Source organism: Talpa occidentalis, unplaced genomic scaffold (assembly GCF_014898055.3).
Source record: "Talpa occidentalis isolate TD23 unplaced genomic scaffold, MPIMG_talOcc4v2.1, whole genome shotgun sequence".
NCBI classification, from domain to species: Eukaryota; Metazoa; Chordata; class Mammalia; order Eulipotyphla; family Talpidae; genus Talpa; species Talpa occidentalis.
Genome location: NW_026555331.1, coordinates 32,084,980 through 32,111,390, shown reverse-complemented (window position 1 = coordinate 32,111,390; position 26,411 = coordinate 32,084,980). Strand labels below are relative to the sequence as shown.

Here is a 26,411-nt window from a genome sequence, read left to right as displayed (position 1 = left end):
CCACATGGCGCGCAGACCTCTCCTGCCGCCCGCTGCTCCCCTCAGCAGTGTACTTCGGTCCTTCTGCCTGCTCTGCTCCCCGCTCTGGCTCTGGTGAATTCTCTCACCCTCCCGCGCTTCTGACTGTACCCAGTGCTTGTATAAATAAATAAACAAACAAATAAATGAACGAATAAATAAATAAATACATCTTTAAAAAAAAAAAAAAAAAGATCTGACTTCAAAGTTAGTCCTTTCCATTTTACCATATTATCAACCACTGAAGCAGCAAAAATTTTTAAATGCCACCAGGGACATATACATCACTGAAGTAGCTGATTATATATGCCATCAAGGTTTATAGGGAAAATCACCACAAGTACTTCCAGTCCTCTGTAAATAAGTAAACAGTCAAACTTTCCTAATAACTAGTTTAAAAAAAATTTACCCCTCATTCAAATGTCATCCTACTAAACCAGAATGATCTCCTTACTCTAGTACAATGGTTTTAGCAAATGTCAAAAGAAAAAACATATTAAGGAAATATTGATTCATCCAAGGACATTTTCTACATTAGCCACTTAGTAATAAAAACAGAAAAAAGAAAATTTTGGCAAGAGGGGTGATTATTCAATCACATGTTTCCCATTAAAAAAATAAGAAAATTACATAAGAAAAAATAATCTTGGGCCTCCCTAGTGGTGCAGGGGTTAAAGACACAACACTATCAAGCTATTGCCAGCCACTGCAGCACAAGTTTGATCCCCTCCTGCCAGGGAGCAACTCACATGGCACAGCAGACCCGCTGCTCCCCTCAGCAGTGTATTTCAGTAGATCTGCCTTTTCTGCTCCCTACTGTCTCTGGTGAATCCTGTCACCCCTCCACCACACCTCTGGTCTACACTCTAGTTCTTGTATGCATAAACAAATAAATCCTTCAAAAAAAAATCTTATGGTTAAATAAATGAACAGAAGTTTCTTTTTAGCTCTGCTGCCCATTTTTTGACAGGATTATTTTGTTTTTGTTGAGTCTCATCAGCTCTTTGTAGATTTTTGTGATCAGTCCTTTATCATTAGTGTTGTGTGCAAAAATGTTCTCCCAGTCGGTGGGGTTTCTCTTTGTTTTTGTTATTGTCTCTTTTGCTGTGCAGAAGCTCTTTAATTTGATGTAGTCCCAGCTGTTTATCTTTGCCTTCACTATCACTGCTTTGGGTGATGTGTCTGTAAAGATGTCTTTGATGTGCATATCATGTAGTGTTTTGCCTATATTTCCTTCTATGTATTTTATGGTTTCAGGTCTTATGTCTAGTTCTGCAAATGGGCCAACAGGCATATGAAAAAATGTTCAACATCACTTGTGATCAGGGAAATGCAAATCAAAACTACAATGAGATACCATCTCACACCAGTGAGAATGGCACATATTAAAAAGACTAACAACAACAAATGTTGGCGAGGTTGTGGAGAAAAAGGAACTCTCCTGCACTGTTAGTGGGAGTGCAAACTGGTCCAACCACTATGGAGAGCTGTGTGGAGATTTCTGGACCTACTAAACATATGATATGATCCAGCAATTCCTCTCCTAGGTATTTACCCAAAGGACACAGAAACATCAATTCCAAAGAGCACCTGCACCCCTATGTTTATAGCAGCACTGTTTACAATAGCTAAGCTTTGGAAACAACCCAAATGCCCAAAATAGATGACTGGATCAAGAAGATGTGGTACATATACACCAGGGAATATTACTCAGCATTCAAAAAAGATAAACACATGCAATTTGCAGCAACATGGATGGCGCTGGAAGGGATCATGCTCAGCGAAATAAGCCAGAAAGAAAAAGAAAAATACTTGATGGTCTCACTCATAGCAGGAATCTAGAAAACTTAAATAAGGGACCAGGAAAAAGAATAACTATAAGAAAGAAAATATCAAAATCAACAAACAACTATGAACCAGAGACACTCTGTGGGGGGTGGGGGGGGAAGGAGGGCTTGAGGTCAAAATAAGGGGGTTGTAATTGTAAGGGAAATATAAAAATAAAATTTAAATAATAAAAAAAATGAACAGAAGAATATCATTTTTAATAGATGTTAAATATTTAGTATCTGTTGGTTCTATGCCAAGCAAGTAAGGTTTAGGGAGTCTGTCTTCTATAAATATCTTCAAGGCAGCACGGAATCTATATTGAAAAATACACAGGAAAATTTAAATAAAACAAAGATTCTCTGGTCTATACACTTAATTCCTTCAAAGTAAACCAAAATTTTCCCATGTGATTTGCCTTTGGAGAACTTAGGAATAAATCTCATTTGATCAAAGAAATTGCCAAAAAGAATATATGTTAATCTAACATGGCTGTCTTAGTTTGCCTTCTTATAAGACACTCAATTCTGGTCTCTGGATGTGGAAAATTAATCATTTTCAGCCACTGTTTTACTGCATGTAAGTCTCAATTACCCACAACTAAAACAGACAGAAGAATGACACTCCATGATGGCCCAAACACATGAGTCAATGATAAAATGGGGATGGGAGGTAAAAACACACTAGAAAAGGTAACATTTATGTAGTGTGTAAGCTCTACTTCTCTCCCACAGGAGTCTTAATGTTAACCTTAATTCACCTTGACTGCTCAGAACATTCCAGAAAAAAAAGATTATACTGTCTTTTTTATTAAATCTCAAGTGTCAGCAAATAAAAGAAAGGAAGTTTAGCTTTCCAAAATGACTTTCTAACTCCAGATACATTTTTCCTTGATGTTGTCAGTTATTTTTCTAATTTTTTATTCTAATTCTCATACAAAATTCAGCTTAACTAAAAAAGACAAACAAAAATTACTCAGGAGTTTTTATGCAAAACTTCCAATTGTATGTCCTAAACTCTTTTACTCCAAAGTCAGTTCACAAACTCTGACAGATGTTTTATAACTCTGTTTAAATATTTAGTCAGTAAAAGGATGAAATTAAAAAAAACTCAGAATGATTTCATTCTTTTCAAAAACCAGGGTGGTCTATAGGCAATTTTGGTACCAGTGGTGTTGCCGGGGGAACAAAATGAAAACAGGTGCCATCAAATTCAAATTAAAGATTTAGTTCTATTTTAAACCATCTTAAACAATGTTTCCATAAACTTTCTAACTGATACTACTATAAATTTGACAATATTTTATAACAAGAAAAGGATTATAAATTGTCTGTAGACCATCAAATTTTAACTGTAACAAATTTAGACTGATTGGCAACACTTCCTTTTTAAAAACTTTCTTTCATTGACTATGCAGCATCATTTAAAAAATGAAATGAATATATAATAAAAGGCAAGTCAAAATAAGGAAACAGCAAACATAAGCTTTGATAGTCTTTTCTGAAAAAAATTTACCTTGCTTTTAATGTACATTTCTAAAATTAAAAATCAAATAAAAAAATTAATTTTTTAAATTTCTGAAAAAATTTCAAACAAAAAATTTAATTCATAGTATGTCAGAAAAAGTTATGTAATTAATAACACTATGAAAATTTAATGTTTCCCCACAAGTCTGATTTTTTGCATTATTATTAAAACTGAATGTCTCCCTATAAAATATCCAATAACTTTTGTCTTATTTTAATATTGAAAAGAATATAACTACTTCGCTTCTACCATTAAACATCACTTTTTATTAACTCTTAAAAGAGATGCTGTTATTACTGGAAAAAAAATAGACATTTTTAAAATACATTTCAATATTAGACTTTTACTTGTTTCACAAGGCATCAATGACAATATTTGGTTCAAGTTTTATTTTAAATCAATGCATTTATAAGAAATTTTTTGATAAGTGATACGGCATATATTAGGTTGATGTTCTTATAAGAGTAAGAATTAGGTACTTTGTTCTCAAAGTAGATTCTAGATATATAGGTAAGATAAGATGCACATTATGCAGTATTATTAAATACTTAGAAAGTAATTTGTAATAGTTTTGACACTTGAAAGTTTTTAAATTTGTAGGGACATTGCATCTTGAACAGATGAGAGTTCCTTTATTCTAATCATAAATAATGGAATTCCATTGTCATTTCACATCTTACAGACAGTTCAAAGTTTTATTTTCAGCAGTGCTCTGGGGAAACATAAGTTGGTTCATTAGTGTGGAATCATAACTTAAGTCAGCTCCATTAGTTGGATTCTTTCCAATACTTAACCACACTGAGGATTTCATCAGTTAGTGTTCTGAAAAACCTAGTTTTCAGTATTAATAGAAAAATGTCTTTGAAACTAATATTGAGAGTTTGAAAATTTCTCCCATTAAACTACACTTACAAAAATAATAATAGAATCTTTTTTCAGATTAGCACTTCTAAGTATTTGAATGACAAAAGAAAAATATCCAGAATTATACAAAGTTGACCAATATAAAACTTCCTTTACAGTTATGTTAAAGTTTCAAATAATCTCATTTGTATATAATTATAAAATCACTGTCCTACTCTACTACTTACTTTCAAAGTAATTAATCAAAGTCAGAGAAAGCCAACCATCAACTAAAGCGTTTCAAATTTCCTCCTCAGAGAAATGTCAAAAAAAGATGAGTCAATTTTACTTTAATTAAAACCTTATTTAGAATATGAAATAAATGTTTTCTATTTAATTCCAATTATATTTCAATTGTGTCCAGCTTTCAAACTGCTTCTGCTACTTGATTACACTTGCCAAATTAATCTTTTCTTATGATTCATATAAACAGACTTAAAATCAAAGAAGATGGATATACAGTACTTTGTATCTTACAATAAGTCAAACAATACACTCAATAAAAAAATTAACTCTAAGCAAATCAGTCTCAGTTCATTAATGGTTTATCTCTTCAACAATATATTAGCTAAGAATACTTAAATTTTATTCTTCCAGTGTTAGAAATCCTAACATTTTACTTCCTCCCGCCCTTAAATTCGTTTCTACTTCCTAAAAGCACAACAAATCTAATGGCCTAGAGTTCTAATTTTGAATAGCTTTGCCACAAGAGTTAAAAGTAACACTTCCTGATAGCACCAGGGAATCTAATCATAAAGTACTCTAAAGCTCTGTGACCCAGGACAGACTCCTCAAACACCAAATGACCATAATGTCAAACCCACAAATACCTTTAGCTAAGTTTGGTGCACATTTGGTTGGTTCAAATGCAGGAAAACTTGTCCTTTGCAAATCCTCACATTCTTTGTGAAACCTTTCAAAAAATAAGAAGGCAGGGAAATCGATTCATCTAAAATATTTGTTTTACTAATAAGCTACAGTCTTCTAAAAATTGCAAATGGACACTTTAGGGCAAAGACACTCTATCATGACTTTTCAGGATGCTGCATAAAAAGTCAGGGAACTACCCCTCCCCCAAAATCAACAAGTAAGAGACTATAGACCCTACAACAGATTTAAGCAACATGTTGCACAATTAAAGGTAACACAACATTAGTTTCTACAACACTTAAGTCAAACAAAATTCTCTCCTCCCTTTCCATCATTTACCTCCTTTCTCCTACACTGTTCTATGTAAGGTCTAGCCCTTTCTTCAAAAGCATCTGAAGGCAAGAAAGATTAGGATGCCTTTCACATGAGAGAAGAAATAACTCACTGATGAAATGGTGGAAAGTTCAGAGAAGGCTCTACCTCCTAGCATCCTTCAATCATAAGCAATTCCACTTATATATCCAGTATATAACTATATTTATAGATAACTTTCCAACCTTCTTCAAGAGTTTAAAGTAGACACATATTTGAAAATTAGTACTTATTGCAATGTATTGAAAACTAAAAGAGAGAAAGATAAAGGACTCATGACAAAAGGTACCAGTCTACACACAAATAAAATCATTAGATTTAAGGTCAAATCTTTAGCCTCCTAAGCAGCTCACTAAAGCTAAGCCAGTCAGTGCTGCACACATGTGAAAGAAACAGTTAATTTGAAAGAACGTGTGCAAAATGCTAGAAATATAGACAAAGCAAATGAGATTAGAGACTGTATAATCAAGTTCTCTGGAATGAGAACCTTCTATTATACCCTTTCTGACAACTGTCTGAATTTTAAAAGTATTACTTATGAAATTAGAGGACAGCCTGCATGAATAGAAGGGCCAACTTTGCACTAAAATTACTGTGTACATCCATCTGAAGGAAAAAAAAAACCCTACCACAGGAAGAGCAAACCAAAGACTTAATTACAACTACATACAAGTGAAAATGCTATAAATTCAGTCAGCAGTCCATAAGAAAAATAAATTAGCAATGTCATTATTTGTATACCAGAATAGCAAATAAAATATTTTATATTATGTAAAACAAATGCTTAAGAATTTCTCTGATTTAAGTGTTGCAATTTTGGTATATATTGTCTGTATTGCTATTTATCTAGCATTAGAATGAAATTATAGATCAAAATTTTGTTTTACATAAATTCATTTACAAGACATCAAGTCAATTACTTGGATTACATTGCTACCTTCCATGACTACAGCAGATTTAGAAAATAAAGAGGCTAATGTTTTTATTTTGTTTTGTTTTCTTATACTCAGTGTTCAACTAAGAAAAGATGTACAAAAGAAATCCTTATTTTCTTTTATAGAAATGTTTCAAAGTAATTGCTTCAATAAATCAAAAGAATTATTTCTTTATTAGCAAAACCATATAATTTATGAGTAAAGTGTTATTTAAGATGATTTAGTTTTTTCTTAAGGAAAAAAAGTGGAAAGTTGGGTGATAAAAAGATTAGTGATCAGAATTCTCAAAACTATCCAATGCTCCTACATTCTGATTACGAAGCTACTACTATTGCAGGGAGCAGGTAATTATTCTTGAATTTTTTGTGCAGGCTTAAGTTTTACATAAAAAGACTCCAAACAATTGTTGTGAAATGCTTCAGAGTTCCCAGAAGAAGCTACCACACTTAATTGTGTTTCTTTTAAAAATACATTATTTATTTGGGGTGGTTTTTAGCTGTCCAAAGTATCAAAAAGATAATGTCTATAATGTTTGCTTTTCTATCTTATTTAAGGTCTCTAAACTTTATTATAAACAAGACCATTTTGTTACACCACTTAAATTTTCCCATTTATGCTTCAAGGTCACAGAATTCCCTTTTCAATTTGGTTCAGTTTTTACTTAGGACACATTTCATACAAAGATATATACAACATCATCTTACATCTAAGTTGAGATGCCAGGACCTAGAGTATACTGCCTAGGTTCTAATGCTGGTTCTTCCCGTATTAGATAACTAATGTATAATTACTAGCTACTTAATTTCTCTATACCTTACTTTGACCATCTATAAAGTGCAGATAGTAGTAATAACATCTACTTCATAGAGTTTCTTGTGAAAATTAAAAATAAGTTAGTATTCACATAATACATAGAATACAACCACAAAAAGGAATAAAGCACTGACACATGCTATTACATGGTTAAACTTTGTAAGCATTATGTCAAGTAAAAGAAGCCACACAAAAAGACTATACATGGCATGATTCCTTTTAGATGAAATATCCATTCCACAGAGATAGAATGCAGACTGGAAGTTGCCTGGGTTAGGGGTGGGGGATGGGGATGAGGATTAAATGCTTAAAGGGTACTAGGTTTATTTTGGAGAAATGTAAATATTTTAGAACTAGAAGGAGGTGGTAGCTGCACAACATCATGAATGGACTAATTGCACTCCAGTGAATGGTTCTCTTTAGAGTGGTTTTATGTTTCATTAATTTCATCTCAATGAATTTAAATTTAAAAAGAAAGAATAATAAACTCTATCGATGCCTTGAAAAATACTTAGAACAATGATATACAGAAAAAGCTAACAAATATCAGCTATATAATTACTATCCAAGCCATAAGAGTTGGTAAATAGATAGGATACTATGTTACATTCCAAAACGTCAAGTAATAGGCATAGGTTTAGAGTTCCATGTTTACTTTGAAGTATTCATTTTAACAAGTTATTTCTGTTAAATTCAGCATGAAATTATATAATTTATCTAGCAGAAACTCATTTCCTACCCAAAAAAAATTCACACAAAAAATACATATGCTAGATGGCAAATGAAAAATTACTTTGTATATTTACTAATCCATGTTATCCGAGTTATATATATATAATTCTGACATACAGTGTTTATGTGTTAAAATACCTAGAAAAAAAGGAACTAAATTATAAGGCAAATATACACAAAATCATAACAAAAGAACTGTTTTGTAAATTTAACCCCACAAATAAAAAACATTATAGTTACACTTAGATATTAATGTAACATGTAAAACATCACTAAAAGATTAACATATATTTATACGTGTACCTCTAAGGAAGTTCCATTTGTGATGAAATAGAAAAATGTTTCATAATGGAAGACAAAATGGGAACTGGATCAGCCCAGGGAAAGCAAATTAAAATTTATAAAGGACATAAAAATATATTTATGACTAGTCAGGATCACTAATTCATTTTTCTTCTTTAAAGTAAAAACAAGATAAAAGTAGAAAAAAAGTATTCCATGTTCTAAACTTAAAGCATTTATCCTACGGCTTAGGAAAAATGCATCAATAAATGAAGAGGTCATCATCAGATCTCAAATTATCAATTAGAGCAGCAAAGAGATTAAGCCTGAAAACCCATCACTTCAAATAAAAGCTTCACTTCTAGAAGCAACTATGAGAGACTTTCAACTAATATGTCAAAGGCCATGAAATATTTCAAAAGAAAGAAAATCATTCATATTTTCCATTTTTTGGCCTCACATATCTGTTTTACTATGATAAGGCTGTCTTTTTATATTCTTTGTCATGCTTAATGTTTATCTTACAAATTTCTATTAAATTTGTTACAAAGATTGCTGTTGGAAATAAATATATTTTAAATATACCCTTATGAACAACAAAAAAGAAAACCATATTAATAATTTATATATAAAATTATTATGATAAACTCAAATATTATACATTCACATTGCACATAACCATGTAAACTGGTTCAACAATACAGTTTAGGTCAACCTTTTTCAAAACAGCCAAATATTTAATAATTGAAGAAAATTAAGTATTAAGTGTTTTATTAAAAAAACTCAAATGTTTATAGAAAATAAAGCATTACATATCAACAACCAACAGCATTACACTTCATGTGTTATGAGAAAGAACTTTAAACTCTAAAAACTATTATTTTTTAAATATTTTCTTTTTCTCTGAAGATCTTTTATAAGTCAGAATCCTGGAATTACTTAAAAATGAGTCACCTTAACCACAGGTATAATTTCCTTAAATTTCATGAGGTAAAATATTTGAATGAAAATATACATTATATATGCCTTCTCATCTGTATATCTAATATTTAAAAAGTTGGGAGAGAAATGGAAAAGTGTGGCGGTTCCTCAGAACCTAAAACATAGACTAAATTAGCATATAGCTAGCAAGTGTGGTTCTATTGAATTTGTATATATCAAGAGAAATTCAAATAGATATTTATATACCCATGTTTACAGTAGCATTATTTACAATAGAAAAAAAGGTGGAAATAACCCAAGTGTCCATCAATGGCTAGACAAACAAATGTGGTATACACAATGGAATATTATCAGCCTTAATAAGGAAAGAAATTTTGACACATGCTACAACATGTATATGTTCAACCTTGTAAACATTATACTAAGTAAAAGAAGTCTGACACAAAAGAACAATATTACATGATTCCACTTCTATAAGGAGCTTAGAATAGACAAATTCATTAAAAACAAAAGTAGAATGGTATTAACTAGGGTCGGGGCCAAGGAATAGGGGGTTAATGTTTAATGGGTACAAAGTTTCAGCTTGGGATCACGAAAAAGTTCTAAATGTGAATATTGGTGATGGCAGCAAGTCTATTTAGTGTCACTTGAATATAAGTCTATTTAATATAAGTCTATTTAGTGTCACCTGAAAAAGGTTATAATGGTAAATTTTATGTCATATATTTTACCACAATATACAAAAAGAAAACAAATTTTAAATAAAGCTCTGAAAATGGATGGTGCTAATAGCTGTACAATAATGTCAATGTACATAATGTCATTAAACTGCACACTTTAAAATGCTTAAAATAGCAATTTTTATGTTATATCTATTTTCCAATTTTTTTAAGCTGGGTGAAGTCTTTCAGTAATTACTTTCACTATGAAAAAATATATGTAGAACAGGTAAGACTATTATTGCTAAGAGGCCTTGAATACTTTGTAAGCAACTGAACCACCACTGCTGATAACTGGCACACCTAACCAAGTATAGCAGGTCCTCAAATAATGTAATTTTATTCAATGTCACTTCATTGTAACACTGATAAGAGAGGGAAAATAAGCAAATCCTGGCTGGGACCAGCAGTAATGTGAGGTTTGCATGTTTTCCCCATGTCTACATGGATTTTGTCCAGGTACTCAGGTTTCCTCCCATATCCCAAAGATATACAGCTAGATTAGGCTCATTGGATTCTTTAAATTGTCTCAATTTGAGAGAGTCTGGATATGAGTGTGAGCATATTCTGTAATAGAAGGGTGCTAACTTTGTACTCGGAATTGCCAAGATAGGCTCCAGCTACGTGCAATCCTGAAGTGAAACAGGCAGATTAGAAAATGAATGAATGAATACAAATTACTGTTTTATGTTACAAGTGTTTTAGGTCTTTATTTAGAAGTTTGTCAATGTTTTTGTGACCATATGCCATATGAACTTACCTCTTGTTTGTATCAATCAACCTATGGTAAAATTGTTTCATTATACATCATTTTGCTTAAAGTAGTGGCTTCCAAGAACCTACTGACAACTTTAAGTGAGGACTTCATTTCTTTTCTTTTATGCTTAGCAAAAATACTACAACCCTTTAACCTACTAGCCCTTAGTGTTATGATGCTTCTGCCAAAATGTACTTTAAGACTTAAAATACAGCAGTTGACATTCAAGGCATGAGTATGTTATGAACAAAATATACCTTAAAATCTATTTACCCCATGCCTAATAACTACACTTATACCCTCAAATGACATGCCCTTCTACCCTGACCAGGGCTTGTTTCATATTGTCCTTGGTCCCATTCCTTACATTTGAATCCTCTCCAGATCCTTCATCTCATCCTAAAATCACTTAAGTCCCCTCAACCTATTAAAATCTTCTCTTAACCTTAATACCCTCAAAGGTTCTGCCAACTATTCTCTTCTTAGCAGTCAAACACCCCAAATAGAGTTTACTGGTGGTGCTTCCACTTCCCTAATTCTGATTTATCCCTTGATCCCTCAGGAACTGGCTTCTGCTCTACCACTCAACTGAATTATGCTCCTGAAAGTTAACCTTGGCCTCCAATCTGATAATCTCTCCTTATGAACCAACCTCAAGACAAAAAAGAAGATAAGCATTTGTAAAAGATCATCAATCACCTTCTTAGAACTCTTTTGCCCTGGCCTAAAATACTATATTCTCCAAATCCTTGTCTTACTCTCTGGCTTCTCTTTTATTCCCCTTCCCCAAGTTCCCAACTACGGATACTTGTTACACTGTTCTTTATTTTTCCCTTCTCTCCTAAAAACTTCTCAGAAATTTTCTTCTTCAAACTGAAAAATATTTTATAAATGCAGCATACCATTAGGACAAGAGACACCAGAAGGAATTAGGTAGTTGGAGAGTAATTCAACTCACCCCAATAACTAATTAGTTGGCAATAAAAGGAATGCTTCCCTACTGCACATGCATATATCAGTGTTCAAGGTTAAGAAAACCACATTTGTATTTTTTGGCAGGTGAAATACATTTTAAATGAAAAAAACATTTAGAATGTTTTCTTTTTAAAATGATTGCACTGCTAGAAGGAAGTATCTAACAATCTGTTCATTATTAATTGCATGTTTTCTGATATGGTTAATTATTTAGGCTTGATGCAATCATTCAGCTGGTTAAGACTGCTTACTGATACAAAGTTAAAGATAGGATGTATAAGTTGCAATGTAAATATCAGTTTCTTAAAGCTCAAAAATAATTTCCTCTAATAGAGAGCTTTTAAAATTCTATATAGAAATAATATTTGTAGAAAGGAAAGAGAAAAACAAAATCCATAGAGAATTGATATGTTATACTTTGAAAGTTGTCGAAATACTTATCTCCTTTAAAAGTATAATTTATGAGAAATAAATGGATAATAATTTATTGGTATGGGAAATTAAAACCAAGGATATTTTACATACTTCATGACTACTAACAATGCGTCTTAAATTTTTCCCTTAACCTTAAAAAAAAAAAACAAACTACTCATTTTATGGTTTTATCACAAAAGCAGAATGTATATGAAATTATTTCATCTAAACAATTTTTAAAATATTCTAAGGCTCAAAATACTTAAGAATATGGAGAAGTTATCAAGATATACCAAATGAAAAATAAAAATTACAATGTAATATGATCTCATAATTCCAATTTTGGACCAAAAAAAGTACTCATGGGGTGATATAAATGGTAGGCAAATGGTAGGCAAACAGGACCACATATAAAAAGGTTTTCTTTAAATCTCTAATCATTACAAGTACAAGTGATTTTTATTTTCTTCTTTATAATTTGCTTTCTTTCTTTATACCCTCCTTCCTTCATACAAAAAAATATATACATTATATTTATAGCTGGGTTTCCTAGAAGAATAAACTATATATAACATTAAATTTTCTATCTGGCTGGTATTTTTAGAGGATAGAGACCATCTTCCAAAGCTGCATAGAGTGGCTTTTAAGCATTTTCATGTGTTCTCATGTCTCAATCCATCAACAAATACTGCTGATTTACTTTCAAAATGTGCCAGAAATTAACGACTTCTCATTACCTTTACTGCTTCTACCATTCTCATCCAAGTCGCCATCATCTCTTGCTGAATTTACACAAGTCTCTCAAACCAGTTCATGTGATTCCACCCTTATAACTCTTGAGGTTGTTTTCACGTCACTCCTCCTTAGCAATCCTCAGTGACCTCTCATCTCTACTGTAATCCACAAGTCTCTATGATCTGTACCAGGAGCAGTCAGACACGCCCACCTGAAGACCACTGAATTTGTAGTTAGTTGCCTCTACTTGGTATATTCTACATCCAGATGTACTCATTTCCTTCCTTCCAAGAAGCATCTTCTCAATGAGGCCTTCACTGGCAATCCAACATTAATACATTAGTCACTCCACCCACCCGTTGAGATTTTTCTATCTCAAGTCCCTGCTTAATCTTTTTCTAGAACATACTACTATCCAATATACCAAATGTTACATTTATGTCTCTGCCTTACTATTTCTTGTTCTCAGGTCATGAAATGATGGTAACTCATTTTTTCACATTATGGAAATCATCTTTAAACAATGTTACAGAGAGCTAGCTACCTAAAGAACAGCTATGATTTAAAAAAAATAACAATGCAGCCATATTTTCTCAAAACTAAAAGGGAACATCTAGGACCTTCTTTTCAAAATTTAGGAATAAGATCATGATCTCATTTGATATTTCAAAGGATCTCTAAGATCACACTGCTATTATTTTTTACTCTAAAAAGCAAGCAATATTGTCTAAAACATACTGCAACTCTTCTAAGTTTTCCACTAGAATACTCAATTCCACTCTATGAGGCTGTATATAAAAGTTTCCTTATGTATAAACAAAAAGCAAGCTGAATATTGTACTACTATGCACCTGAGTATCTGTTATCTAAAATATCTTGGGATATTTTATAAACATCAATCAATGCTGTACAAAGAAAACTAAGGGGTAATAGGCAATTAGATATTGTGAAAAAATGGAGGCAATCAGAAGAAATACAGTCCATGGTGGCAGTGACACAAGCTAAGCAGGAGGTATGGATAATCTGGGTAAGTGCCATGGAAAAATAAATATCATGATTGGACTTGAGGCAAATGGAAACAGTTCAAATTGGCTTCGTACAGTACTCTGTGGAACATATGATGTCCATATGTCCATTACCAACAAACTGAAACATGGAAAATAACAAAAGCCAATGCTGTGATGGCTATAAGAACACACCCAATGCCAGTCTCTACCACACCACAGCAGCATAACTTACTGCAGCTGCCAGGTAAGTTGGCTAAGAAGTCAGAAGCAATAAGAAAAGAATGGGAAAGACTTAACTATAAACTGTTCTTTCCTTATAGAAGAAAAAACCAGAATTATATTCTAGAAAGTACAATGTGACCACAACAAAGACTGGTAAGTAAAGCACAATTTTTCCCCTAGAGACAATTTTCAAAAGAATAAGACACTTTAGAATTAAAGAGGTGAGGATTTTATAAAAATCTACAAATGATTTAAGGTCTAGAGAACTAAATAAAGTAAGATGAATAGGATGGAGTAGAATTCAAATTAAAAACTTATAAATGTGATCTTTCATTTTTGAGATACATAATAAAAACCAAAACCAGATTGGTCAAAAGATGTGCTTGGAATATATTGTGTTTTTTATGTCAACACTTAATAATAAGTCTATCAAATTTTCTTCTGATACTTTTTAACTCCCAAAGTGACTCATCCTCAAGATACAATCATAGCTGATATAAAAGAAGGCTTAGGCAAACGTCATGCAGGTCCAACTTATACTTTAAAGGCAGAACAATAAAAAAAAATCTGTAAAAAGCAATTCTTACAAAGGCTATCAAGTGTTCCTGACCTTTTCATCTAGTCACAACCAGATATTCCCAGCCAGGTGAACTGCATAAAATTAACTTCAGCCTTAATTCAGAAATACATTGGTTGTCACTCACTGAAACTATATGATAATAAAATCCAGCACTTAAAAATACATAACTACTTTATAGTAAATATCAATGTCATTCCTATTTCAACCTGAGTTCCCATCATACCCTTAAATCCCCCAAACTTGAAACCAAGTACAATTTCTTGAGTAGCTGGAGTGTGGTTAAGGAAAGGAAGCTATGCTTGTTTGTATGGAATCTGCCATTTCCTCCCTGCCAAAACACTTGTTTAAAAAGTCATGTAATATTTCTATTAAATTGTAAATGCAGCCGACAAGGAAATGGCCTACTGGCAGTGGATTACCTTTGTGGCAGTGCCAACGGGCCTACAGCAAAATAGTGCACATGATAATTTCAACATGCATTCCCAAGTAACAAAATTGTGCTTTACATAAATACCACAGAACCTGAGCAAGATCCAGAAAAAGCAATGAAAATTTGCCCAAGCTTTCATGCTTGCCTATATCAATTGTATGTCATAACTAAAGCAAAATAGAAAAGCATCTACATATGTCCAAGAAGCTTGTGAAGTTAGATCATATAACCCTGGGAAAACTATTGCAACTTAAATCTGTGTATTTCTTGTTAACCACTGTAACAACTCACTAATAAAAATTAAGAAAAACTGTGGGTATCAAATGAACCAAAATGTACTAACTACATACAAGTCCTTAAAGACCATAATGCAACTTATTAACAGGAACATATGTTCAGTGTAAAGCCACAATTGTTATGTTAAATTACTTCTTCCTTTGATACTATTCATTTGATTACAGAATTTAAGAGATTCACAAACCTTCCAATTAAAATGGTGACCTTCAGTTTGTAAGTCACTTACTGTAGTGCTTATAGTCACCTCTGATCATTTAGTCCTTACCTTTCATTATACAACACAACTACATGTAATTATGTTATTTAAATGATTCCCAGATGTAATGAAGATGATTCTATTTATGAAAAAGTTATACTGAAAACTAAGTTAACATAAGCAAATAATTAATCTGTAATTAGTATAGACTTCTAGGACAGATGAAAAATTCTGTTCTATGGGAATTTAACTAAAATACACATTTTTTAAATTAGGTGTATCTTATTTACCTTCACTTTTTTAAATGCTTCTCGAGCCATAATTTCAAAACTCCAATTTGCTAGAGATAAAATTTTCTCCAAAAATATTATGAACTTTTAAGTGTTAATCCCTTGAAATTATGCAATACCTTCCCTGAGCTACCTCCCAACATTCTACCACACACAAACCTAGATATTTATGTTTTCTAAAATAAATGCTGGCATAGGTTTCTAGCCTAAACGGTCCCTACATCTGATTTAAAAGCAAAACTTAATATGATCAATAGAGTAAACATACACAATTGCTTTTAAGACGCACATCTCCAGTAACCCAAAGCTACTGTCCAGAGGCCAAAGCTAAGGTACTCCTACTCTTTCTGATGTCCACAACAAGGAAAAAGGATCTAAAGTAACACAAAAAACTGGATGAATTGTGTCAATTTAAAATTTAAATTTTAAATAAACTGTTCTTACTAAAGTTTGAAAGTCAAGCCAAGTGATGATAGGTCTTTCAACTTGCATTTCATTAGCATTTACTTTCTTTTTTTTTTTTTAGTTTATTTCACTGACTCTTATTCTAAGTACAACATTTATTATTTTAAGAAAGAAGAATATGAGCTTGCCAGATTTCAATATAATACCACAGAAGTATCTTTGATATAGGAAATCTAGCACATATTCTACAAAAATATTTATTAGCTCTCTTAAGTAAGTCACTCTGCTAGGCTAACACACAAAGATGAAACACTTGCATTTAATTTTTTATCTTGTAGGGGAAATAAGGCAACTACATAATAATTATGATAGTATGTAGTAAGTTAAGTGCCATAAGAAAGTCACAGAATACTTTATATGAATCAGAGGCACAGAACCATACCTCCTCCGATGCACTATTACCCCTTAGATGCAGGTTGATCTGAACATTTGCCATCGAAATAAATGGTGCTATAAAAGAAAGTAAGTCATAGAATGGACAATTAGAGAATTCAGAGGAAGAAAACTTTTTTTAATCGGTCGCAGGAGGAACTTCTGACAATAACTAGACATACTTAAAACTAACCTTCCCAGAAGTTAAAAAGTGGTGATGGGTGGTATGGATCATAGATGATATATACATAATATATATATAAATTTCCAGACTAAACACAGACCAGTAATATGCTGTGAAAGAGTAAATAGTAAACAAAACCATATCCTGAACATACAATATAACAAGAAACTCCTGAGGGTCAGTGATATTTAGAGGCACCATTTTCAATCTTTTGGGGTCAGAAATCATTGTTTTAAAGAACCCTTTTTTTTCATTTGATGAAAATCATGAACTCTCTCCCAAGAAAAATGCCCATCAGCACAGACACTAATATTTATGTGCAATTTCAGGAAGCCTAATAACTGAATGCTCTGCCCCCAAAAAAGCATATTCTACTCTCATGAAAATCATGGTTTCCAACTTGCTGGGCTAGTATGTGTGAAAATGAAGTAAAAAATATCTGTATATCACATGGTCTGACCTTAAGTCAGAAAAGACAAAGTCCAAATGTATTTTTGCTCTCAGGAGTTCATTATTTCCATATTGTTTACAGCAGAAGGTACAGAAGTCATCTCAGTAGCCATGAGCAAGGGCTTACAAGCTTTCAGCAAATTCCCCTAGTTGGCAATAAATTCCTTTGGATACTGTATAAGGTTCCACTTTCTCCAACCATACTGGATACTCTAAAACAAAGTCAGGTGATAATGAAGCTTCTGCCTGATCCTTTCTACAGCCAAAATCTCCATAAGTGACAATGGTACATACTATTAAATAGGTACCCTCTACAAGAACTTGAACTAATTTATAGTCTCAATGTGAGGCTCACAAAGTAACTTAACAGTGCTATCAAATATTTCAACAGTATTTAATATTTTAGATGTATTGGTCATTTATATTATCTGATTTCACAACAACTCTGAAAAAAACAGAGAGTTCACTACAACTAACTGACAGATAACAAAAAATCGTTTCAGGATGCAGAAATTCTCAAACACCAAATCATACTACTACTATCTGTCAACAACAAAGCATTATGACATTGGAGGAATTCAGATTTCCAAAGACTAGTTCAATGATTTTTGCTCTACAAATGCAAGTTACACACCTACACTGATCAGAAAATCAATTTAATGAATTTGGACTACCGCTTATTTTTTATGAAAGAAAGAAAAGATGAGACGTAACTGTGATAGAACAGAAATCAAAGTACATTTCTGTGTTTTTGTTTCAGGTATTTATGTACATGTGTGTATGTATGCCTGTGTGCATGCATATGCACATACACAATGGATCACACTGTGATGCATTTCAACTGTGGATCACAGTCAAAAAAGTCTAAAATAAAGTGCCATTTTCAATTATTAATAAACCAATTTAAACTGTCTCCTTTAAATGCTCCCAGGCAAATACAGAGTAAAACTGTCTCTGTCAGTATCCGGGTTAAAATCTTTAAAAGATGGGTTATAATGCAATTCTTTCTCAATAATTCTTACTCTAAGCAGTACTTAATGGAAACTGCTCCAAAACTACAATTCATATTCATGTAATTTATATGTCAGTAGGAAAATGATGATTGCTTCCTCAATAGTTATCAAACTAATCATGTTTACAGAGCACTTGGCACCATGAACAGCAAGGTTTGAATATAAATTAACGGTGGGAATTTGTCTTCCCTGTGAAACCCTCAGGGGTGAAGCCAGCAGACTCAACCAAGAGAAGATGAGATGTTTATTGCGTTCGCCTTACATGTTCATCTCTTCAAGAATAATAACTCCAACTGGACAGAAGAGGTTGAAACTGTCACAGTAATAAACCTTAATCACCAATTTAGGAGCTGGGATCCCTGGTACTCCCCTATGTAGTAGGACCACAGAGTAGAAGCACTTTAGCTTTCAAACAGAGTGAAAAACCGTATGTCCTGGAAATAGCATTGAAATTCCCCAATGACCAAATCTGCCCCATTCCTCTAGATCCTTAGCTATTTTTTGATCTGAAAGTATGATTAACAGAATGTAATCTGTTTTTTGATCAGAAAGTATGATAACAAGGTTATCACCTAAAGTAAATACAAAAAAAAAAAAAACAAAGGGAGGGAAAGATAGGGAAGATAGGAAATATAAAAACAGAGAAAAGCAAAGGGAAAGAAAAGTAAAGGTGGGGAGGAAAGAGTATAAGCATTTGGAATAAGCACTGTGAGACAGAAGAGTCAAAGGAAGTAAAGGTAGAAGTGGGAAGAAGAGGGGGAAAAGGGAAGAGGAGGATAAGTTCAAAGGAGAAAAACAAGTGAATACAATGACAAAATAATAAAATTTACAACTACAGGCATATGATCTTATATAATTTGTAACATACATATTAATGAGTAAAAGTTGTTACAAAGTAGCTCTTATATTTTAAACAATGGAATATATCTATACACACACACACACACACACAGAGAGACAAAGCTAAACAAATCTAACATTAGATTCTAGTTACACTGAACTGGAAATCCAAAGGAACAGGAAACATGGCTATTCTATTTATCATGACAACCTCAAGTCCAACTGGTACATGATAAACATGCACTAAATATTTGTAGAAGGATATAGAAACAGAAATAAAAGAATACAGAGAAAAATTCCAGGGTACTTGTCTTCAAAAATCCAATATCCATACTTAGATGACATTTAATTTCTCTGATGCAAAATAATCAATGTACAATAGCAGATATACTCTCCAACTGTGCAATGAACAACTTCCCTGCCTCCATATTAACATATGCATTTCTTCCATTTGTCATTACTACTGATTACAAATATTTTAATTTACTAATTAAATTTTTTATTACTGATAACATGGCTATGCCCGTTGGTGGGACTGTAGACTAGTCCAGTCCCCATGGAAAACAGTTTGGAGGCTACTCAAAATATTAAAAATAGATCTACCATATGATCCAGCAATTCCACTCCTAGCTATCTACACAGAGAATGCAAAAACACTAATTTGAAGAGATAGGCACTTCTTTTTTTTTTTTTTTAAAGATTTATTTATTTATTTATTTATTTATTTATTTATTTATTTATTTATACAAGCACTGGGTACAGTCAGAAGCACGGGAGGGTGAGAGAATTCACCAGAGCCAGAGCCAGAGCCGGGAGCAGAACCGGCAGACTGTTGAAATACACTGCTGAGAGGAGCAGCAGGTGGCAGGAGAGGTCTGTTGTGCCATATGGGACCCTCGCTGGTGGCCGGGGATTGAACCAGTGCTGCAGAGGATGCGGGCAGCTTCACAGCCCAGCGCTCAACCGCTGCACCACCGGGGGAGGCCCAAGATAGGCACTTCTATGCTCATTGTAGCACTATTTACAAAAGCCAAATTCTGGAAGCAATGTTTATTATTCCAGATGAGTAGATTAAGAAGGTGTCAGATAGCTATATAGGTATAAATATACAGATAAAGATATATAGATATAGATATCAAAAGGACTACTATTTAGCTATTTAAAAAAGAGAACTCCTGCAATTTGTGACAACAATGCTAGAACTGGAGGGGACTGTGCCAAGCAAAATAAACAAGAAAGAGGAAAACAAATATCTGATGGTTTTGCTTATATGTAGAATACAAAGAAACAAAACAAAGAATCAGAGAAAATCAAATCAATAAAAAACCCTAGAAATTTTATTGTAAAACTGAGGCCGAAGAGAGGAGAAAAAGTGGAGAGAGGGTTCAATGGATGGTGGTGGAAGATATGGGTGCCTTGGTGGTAGGTACGGCACTATAACATACACATGAGGTGTGATTATATATTTCTGAATCATATACAGCATTGTAAACCAATTTATTTTTAAAAATACGAAGGAAATTGGGGCCTCCCCAGTAGCGCAGTGGGTTGAGCGCAGCGCTGTGAAGCTGTCCGCAGCCTCTGCAGTGCCAGTTCAATTCCCAGCTGGCCAAGGAATTACCCACATGACAGGGCAGACCTCTCCTGTCTCGCCCACTGCTCCCCTCAGCAGTACTTTTGGTCTGTCTGTCTATTCTGCTCCCAGCTCTGTCTCTGGTGAATCCTCTCACCTTCTCACGACTCTGGCCTATACCCAGCTCTTTCATAAATAAAATAAATCTTTAAAAAAAAAAAATACGAAAGAAAAAAATCATTTAATCAGTTTTCACTCCTTAGATGACATTACTACAATTTCTTTGTCCTCATTTTTTTCCCCAAGAAATTGAGTTGAATTAGGACTATATTTAGTTATGAAAAGATCAGTGCCCATGTGATTTAAAATGGAACAAAGCAACTGTGAGTGATTTTTATTGTTTAACAAGCTCCACAAAGAGTGAATCTTTTCCTCCTAATGTCTGTTTTAAACTTACATATACTGGGGTATTTATTGGATTTATTAAAATACTATTTTTCTCAAATATGGGTCAGGGGGAGAGTAGAGAGGCCCAGTTGAAAAAATAGTAAAGTTAAGGAAAAAGTTTCTTCAAGAAAGAAGATAACATCATCCATCAAAAGTAACTTATCCGTGTTGCAGTATCTACACACGCATAAAGACCTTTTATTGATATAAAATAACTTCTAATTTACTCTTAAACAGGGACTGTCAAGCTTTATAAAAGAGGAATGTCCTCAAAATTGCCAATTAAACATCTCCAATTGTCTTCTTAAATCACAGTTGATGGAAATCTTCCCAAAATGTACTACAATATATGTACATCTTACTTTTAAAAAGGTAATAAACACTCAGTATTATATTGTATAGAAGTAAAATCTTAGTTTTATTTTTATTTCCTTTCATTTATTTAATGTCAAAAAATCATCACTGCTCTCCTTAGGCTAACTGAACAGTTCTTTCCTTACCATTTTCACCATGCTGAGTAAAGGATAACTAAATGCAAAAACTTGTAAAGCAAAACTGTTCAAAAAAATTAATATGGTCTTGGTAATATTACCAGAATGAAGCACTTGGATTTGGAGGATGGGTAAGGCAGTGATGAATTTTTAGGAAAATGAAATTATTCACTCATTTCCTGATTTTTTAAAAAATATTTCCTAAAGGATTGAAAAACACAGAAGGCTGATCTCCACAGAAATATGTGGTTTACTGAACTCAAAATTAAAATGTTTAATCCTTTATTTCTTTTTTTTTTAAGATTTATTTATCTATTTATACAAGCACTGGGTACAGTTAGAAGCGCGGGAGGGTGAGAGAATTCACCAGAGCCAGAGCGGGTAGCAGAACAGGCAGGACTGAAGTACACTGCTGAGGAGCAGCAGACTGCAGGAGAGGTCTACGCGCCATGTGGAACCCTCGCCCAGCAGCCAGGGATCGAACCTGCGCTGCAGAGGCTGAGGGCAGCTTTGCAACACAGTGCTCAACTGCTGCGCCACCGGGGAGGCCCTAATCCTTTATTTCTTAATTGAGCAAAATAAACTCAGTGGCTTTGTATTTTTTTTTTTAATATTTATTTATATAAGCACTGGGTATAGTCAGAAGCGTGGGAGGGTAAGAGAATTCACCAGAGCCAGAGCAGGGAGCAGAAAAGGAAGACTGACGAAGTACACTGCTGAGGGGAACAGCGGGTGGCAGGAGAGGTCTGCGTGCCATGTGGGACCCTTGCCCTGCGGCCAGAGATCGAACTGGTGCTGCAGAGGCTGCGGGCAGCCTCGCAACCCAGCACTCAACCGCTGTGCCACAGGGGAGGCCCGGCTTTGTATTTTTCTTAAAATACAGTGGGTTTTCACAAAATTTGTTCAAATTAACATTTTGAGCAGATTTACTTCCACTTGCCATTACTCATTAAATTTAAGCTAACAGCTAGATAAAAATTTATAAGCACATTTCATTCCTCTGCCGTTTTCAAATCTATGTTTTAATGAATACTTTATTGTTGCTCTTTTCTAGACAGATAATTATTACTACCTACAACAGCAAAGACTTGGTTTGCATACTGTTTCTCTTTAAAAAAAAAAAACAGAGCTATTAAAATTAACAAATTTTGTTTATCCCTTCCCATCAAATAAATCCAGTCTTTTTTTAAAACTCTATTTACTAGGAAAGTCCTCCTTAAAACATCTGTATTCCAAAAATATTCTCTTTCAGTAATGATTAAAGAAGTAACAAAGTTTGGTACTTTCCAATTTAATCATATTGAGAAGGCTAATAAACACAAGGAAAAACGTTCACCAGCTCATCTAATAACGGAGGTGCTTAGGTTAAAACCATACAACATCTCACACCTGTGAGAATGGAACAAATCGATATTAGACCATCAACAAGCGCTGGAGAGGATGCAAAGAAAGAACTCCAAAACACTGTTGGTGGATATGCACACTGGTGCAGACATCTTAGAAAGCAATCTAGATTTACCTTTAAAAAACTAAATGAAAATACAATTCCTGGGTATCAGTCCAAAGAACATGAAACCATCAACTCAAAAAACTATATGCTACAACATTTATTATATCACTGTGTACAATAAATAGGACATGGAAGCAGTCTAAATGCCCAACAGAACACTAGACCAAGAAAATGTGGTATATCCATACTAAAGGAATACTATTCAACCATAAAGAAAGGTGAAATGTTTGCCATTCACAACAAAATGAAAGGGGTTCAAAGGAATTATATGTAGTAAAATAAGTCAGAATGACAGACAAATATTGGACATTTACACAGCAGACAATTCAACTAAGTAAAACCCTTACAAAAACGATTGAACATTAATAAATGAAGTAAAGTTTCTGAATCCCTGTAACATACCTGCAAGACACCCATTCACCAAAATTCAAAATTGAATCAAGGCCATAATATAATCTATTCCACCACTGAGCTTTCTAAAAGAATGTCTACAAACAAGGACTGATGACATTTCCATCCCTCACTTCCCAACTTTTGCTGGGTACTAAATAATCTTTCTTCTCTCTCTTTTTTATTTATTTATTTATTTTTTTTTGTGGGACCCTTGCCAGCGGCCGGGGAACGAACTGGCACTGCAGAGGCTGCGGGCAGCCTCGCAGCCCAGCGCTCAACCGCTGCGCCACCCAATCTTTTTTCTCTCTTAAAATACTTTTTCTTTTGTCTTCTCATCTCATCCCCCACCAAACTGTTCTAAACTTTGATAAATAAAACAGAAGAAATGTCATTAAAGTTTCACTTTTGAATATTTATCTTTTTAATAATCTGTGTAACTAAAAGGGAAACATTCATACAGTACTTGCCTTGCATACAAAAGAACACTGACTAGAGGACAAGTATTTGTATGACTGAATTGCAAGATAAGAAGCTGGAACTTTTTTGTTTCAAGGAATTCCACTTTTATGTGAAAAAATAACAGAAAAGCTACAGATTTTCAGAGTTGGTTATTTGACAGATGTTTTCTCAAAAACAAACTAAGTGAATATGTTATCTCAAGGAACTCTATTTGTTACCTACAATAAAATTTGAGCTTTCAAGGGAAATTCAAATTTTAGAAAATATATCTGCCACATGATCTTGACGGTTTCCCAACACTTATAGTCTAATTTATAAGGCCATTTACAAACATGAGCAAGGTTAAATAATGATAACATAGTAATCTAAATAACAACTTAAAACCATACTATATTTTGAGGGCCTCCCTGGTGGCTCAAGGGGTTAAGCACCGCACGGTGAAGCAATACGCAGCCTCTGCAACATGAGTTCGATCCCCGGCCGGCCAGGGAGCAACCCATATGGTGAAGCAGACCTCTCCTGTCTCTCCTGCTGCTCCCCTCAGCAGTGTATTTCGGTCAGTCTGCCTTTTCTGTTCCCCACTCTGTCTCTGGCGAATACTCTCACCCCCCCCACCCCCTGCATCTCTGGCCTGTACCCCAGTTCTTGTATGCATAAATAAATCTTTAAAAAAAAAAAACATACTACATTTTGAAATGTATCAGACAACACTGAATAAACTGTCTGCAGAATTGTAAAGTCAAGAATTGCCTACATCCAAATTTTAGGGGGGAAAAGAGAAATATACTTAGTTGATGACTTAAAAGAAAGCTCTATAGAGCAATAAAATCTGAGCTGGGACTTGAAAAATAGATAGGATTTAAACTGGTAGCAATAAGTGCCCTAGAAAGTCTGTTGACTGGCATGGCTGGCTGGTTAGATGGGTAGATTGGTAGTAGGTAGATAAAAAGAAAATAAATTTTAAAGAGAACACTATATTCAAGTATATTTTTACTGCTATGAATCTGTTCATTCAAACTGTTAAGTGATATTTTAAGATCCTGAAGATCGTGGAAGGCAAGGGTCACATATCACAATTCATTATTTGCTAAAGGGGCTACTTCAAGGTCAAATTTAATATGTTAAACTGTTAGGTTGGAAAAATAAGATTTATACAAGGAGAAAGCAGAACAATAATAATCTAAGTCCTAGTTTAAATCTCAGCTCTAGCACTTAGCTAGGTTGCCTTGGACAAGTGAATTACCCTTGCTAACTTAAACTCAAATACTTAAAGTTTGAGGATGACCCTAAATACATCTGAACTATAAGTACCACAGGTAACTAACAATCAAAGACGAAATAAGAATGTGTTGCTGATTTAAGCTTACCTTATTATTTTCAAACAATTTACGTCATCTTTAGTGCTCACTTTAGCAAAAGGAATTGAAATGCACAGGGAAGATGATACATATCTGTATATGTAACTGCACTACTCAAAGAGATCTCTTTAAGTATCTGGCAAATTTTTTTAATATTTCCCATATAATACACTATTACCTATATTATTAAAATTCTGTCCACAGTAGTTTTGTAATACCATATATCATTTCAATGTATTCTTCTTCAGATCTAAAATGCAGCATTTTTTCCCTCCCATCTACTTCACACATATCTCTAGTCACTCTGACATCTTCTCTACACATATAGACACTCTTGCTTTCTCTTCCTTTCTCTGTCTTCTCCCTTCTATTCCTAGATCCTTTACTTCTTGAGGTAGCTACAGCCACTAGAGGGCAATAAATTTACAGAGATAAATTTACTTATCTAAGATGAACTGAGATTTGCATATTAATAAGCCTAAAATCTGTATCAACACAAAATCTAAAGCACAAGCAATTACAGTTGAATATTTGAGGTCTGTTAATACTTCAAACTCAAAAATTATCCTGAAAAAGGAGTTCAAAGAAAGTGTATATTTATGTTCAAAAAAGGAATTCAATTTTCTCACTAAGCACTAACTAAAGAAATAACAGTAGTTCACGTACAGGTACACAGCAGTATTAGAAATGAGGAATTTTTAAATATTAGTCTCAGACCAGAGAAAAAAAGGGGGAGAAACATAAACATGGGAAAGCAGAATTTGCAGGGTGGGAAGAATCAATTTTTTCCAATGCCTCCCCTGCCACATTGAGAAAATAATGAACTGAAAGAAGAATGTAGATTTACTGACCTTTTCTTTTATTGAAAGCATGGGCAAATTTTTTAGGTATGTTTTTGAAGGAGGAAAGCACAAAGAAATATATACTTCTTTTCCTTCCAATTAAGGTTGGGAATAAGGGAGGAAAAGTTAACAGTGATGAATCTTTAAAAGATAATTTTATTATTTTTTGCA

The 26,411-nt window shown here is 33.5% G+C and overlaps 1 protein-coding gene across 5 annotated transcripts in view; it reads right to left on the bottom strand.

Moving 5' to 3' along the window:
- The window catches only part of STK3 (serine/threonine kinase 3), a 230,261-nt gene that overhangs the window by 148,392 nt on the left and 55,458 nt on the right, over nt 1-26,411 (bottom strand). The window lies entirely within an intron of this gene.